General features: G+C 36.3%; 1 non-coding gene across 1 annotated transcript; it reads right to left on the bottom strand.

The window, feature by feature from the left end:
• Positions 1 to 2,740: 2,740 nt before the first annotated feature.
• On the bottom strand, positions 2,741 to 2,867 carry LOC114580816. The gene has a single exon (XR_003702395.1). It is a non-coding gene; the product is annotated as a U11 spliceosomal RNA (small nuclear RNA).
• Between the last annotated feature and the right edge of the window lie 282 nt (positions 2,868 to 3,149).

Here is a 3,149-nt window from a genome sequence, read left to right as displayed (position 1 = left end):
GTGGGACCTGACCACCATTACTTTTCTGTAGACCGTAGGTTGTACTTATACGGCACTTGCTGTGGACTCACATACTTTACTGTGTTGATTATTTATATTGATGTGTTTATTTTGTGTACACATTAAAAATTATATGATTTTCTTAGGTTTCTTTTTTACATGTGCTTGGCCTATTTTTGCTAAGCTCTTTATGATAAAAAAATATTTTCTACTCGTAATCAATTTTTTAAGAATTAAATAACATAGAAATTTAATGACCTAGGGAACTATCAAAACTATCTGGGGTTGCATGCATATTAATGCATTTTCTATCTACTTCTAATAAGAAACTTCCCAACCTGTGAGTAGAGTCCGGATAATCTGGCCTATGAGGATGAAGTGTTGAACCTGGGGAAATCTAGTCTTTTCTAAAAATTATTTTCTATAAGGCTGTTTTTAAAATCTGAAGCATACTTGATTTGGATTTTTTAACCAGTTTGTATTGCATTAGAAACTAACTTTATTAAAACTTAATAGCATTTTCTCTAAGAGAATTCACCCTATATGGGCTCAGGGGTAATTAGGAAACTCTCTAGATGTCAGCCCTACTTCCCAAAAAAAAAAAAACTTAACCTACCTACCTATCTTTCATAAAGACTGGATTGCATAGATTTTATGAGCCTGGGTGGTTAGCTGGCATTCCTTTTCAAGAAGGATATAAGCCTAGAGCATTAGTTAGGACACGAGTTTTAGTGTTGGGTAGAACACTAAACCCACCTTAGATCTAGGATTTGAGGCTACTACACTGGGTGTCTTGTAGTATGCCTAAATAATATGTAAGTTCTTTTTCTTCAGAGGCTCTAAATCCTGCTTATCTGATTCACATGGATGACGCTACTTTGAGCATTTCTCTCTAGATACTCTGAGTGTATGGTTTTCTCTTTCTTATATGCCTTAGTTCTTCTGGATGTTAGTGTGAATTCAACATGATGACTAAGCCACTTGGACCATTTCTTTTCTTTTGAGTAGGAACTTCTTAGTTTCCCTTTTACGTGTCAATCCCCTTTTTTGGGAAAGAATAATATTGAATCCTTAATCGAGATTTTTATCAGGCCCTAGGCTCGAGTTGTAATTAACCATGGGGTCTTGCGCCCATGGGAAATGAAACTCCACCATCAAATAAACCCCACTCGAGCTGATATATCAGGTGGGGGAAACCCATTGTTTTAATTAGGTTGTATATATTACTACCCATCGAGGTTCACTGGCAAGAACAGCTATCCTCAATAGTTAGTTGTACATGTGATCTAATCTGCCCTTCCATTGACCCATTTGAGAGGAGTGCGGAGGCCTGTGATCATTTCGATCCCTCTGGGTGGTGTAGTTGTATACCCTCTGGACTCTGCAGTCGGCTGTGTCCTTTCGGAGGTCTACAATAACAAAGAAGCTTGATAGGGCAACAAATAATGAATGATAGAGCTCAATGGGATGACATATGATGGTGCTCGATGGGACAACAAATGATAGATCTCAACTGGGAAACAGACGACATACAACTTAGCTCAAAAGGATAATAGATGACAGGGTTCAACGAGATGAAGGAAGTATTCAATGGAGCTCGATGGCACAACAGATGATGGAGCTTGACTTGGTCGACATAGCTCAATATGATGTTGAACGACAGATGTAGGAAAGGATCTCGACGAGCCGCCCAATGTGAGATGAGTCAAGCTCGAGCTCAAGCTCGGTATTTGACAGTCGATCTTGACTCGAATACCCCTGGTTCAAACTTGACTCGACTCATTTGCACTCCTGATTGGACTTGTTTGTCCAAGCTCAGAGGATGTCGTTAGCACTTCATCTTGTTAATCGATGACCATGCCAAAATAGTTAATGACTTCAACCAATATGTTTGTAACTTCACCCAACCAGTCAACCATTTGTCAAGTCGGTAATTTCACCCCAATAAATCGATGATATGAAACCATCAACTCACAGACTTCAGTAGAGATGGCCTATGTATATTTTTATATTATTTTTATATATGCCCAATGTGCTCTTATTTATTTTATTAACATTTAAATAGGCTTTTTAATAATGCCAAAAGCCTATTTGTAATTCTACAAATAGGAAGTCAAAGGGGAATTGCATAACACAAAGCCTACTGCATCCAAATCTTGGATTCTTGTCCATCTGGTCGAATCTAAGAGCTTCTCACAATTTTTATCTCACTCTTTTTATCATTTTGTTCTATTTTTATCATATGAGCCTTGCCAGTAAGGTTTGGGCATGGAAAACCAAAACATTATGAAAAATAAACAGCTTGGACATATGGAAGAAAGGATAAAAAGAATGATCATGGAGCATTTGAGAATGTTCATAAACCCGCTACACGAGAAGCAAGATCATATGCATTATCAATTTAAATTTTTTGAAGATTATCAGCTTGCACTAGTATACAAACTTCTAATCTAATGCTACAAAAAACATATTATCTAAACAGTACTGAATAACCTACTCACCCACAAAAAAAAAAATGGTCTTAGCAGAAAAAAATGCATATTTGAGGGAGATTTCAAAGACATAGCCTCCAAAAAAAATTAAAATCCCCCACATTTAGTCTTATAAAGAGAGTATGGATCATGTCAACTGTGTGATCTACTTTGTTTTAGTCAGCTTCTTTTTAAACATCAACGATGATTTGAAAAGCTATTTATTCTTTCCCATTTTCAAGCAATCACCTCTTAGAATTTTATTTTTCAAGAGGGTTAGCCGAGCAAGCCAACCTTATAAGATCCATAAATTATGTCGGTCTTATGTCTTAATATCCATATAGCGCCCATCAATTAAAAGATGTGTGTGGCATACATAGCCAACCGACCCTTTTTTTAGCAATCACCACTTAGATGATTTTTATGTCTCATGATGGGGGCATTAAAATCATTCATTGAGTTTAAGAAGCTATTCTTCACTTAGAACACTAGTCACCAAAAGCCATTGAAGAATTCACAAGCCTTATTGATAATCATGAAAGAATTTGAGGAGTCCCTATGAAGATACATTACTCACATCCAATATGAGATAATTAATAAATGTCAAAGTTTTAAAACATGTGATTGCCTTTAACATGTTAACTTAGAGGTTAATATAATGATCATTCATGTGTACAC

This window comes from Dendrobium catenatum, unplaced genomic scaffold (genome assembly GCF_001605985.2).
Source record: "Dendrobium catenatum unplaced genomic scaffold, ASM160598v2 fragScaff_scaffold_1305, whole genome shotgun sequence".
Classification (NCBI taxonomy): domain Eukaryota; kingdom Viridiplantae; phylum Streptophyta; class Magnoliopsida; order Asparagales; family Orchidaceae; genus Dendrobium; species Dendrobium catenatum.
This window is presented reverse-complemented; position numbering and strand designations above follow the sequence as displayed.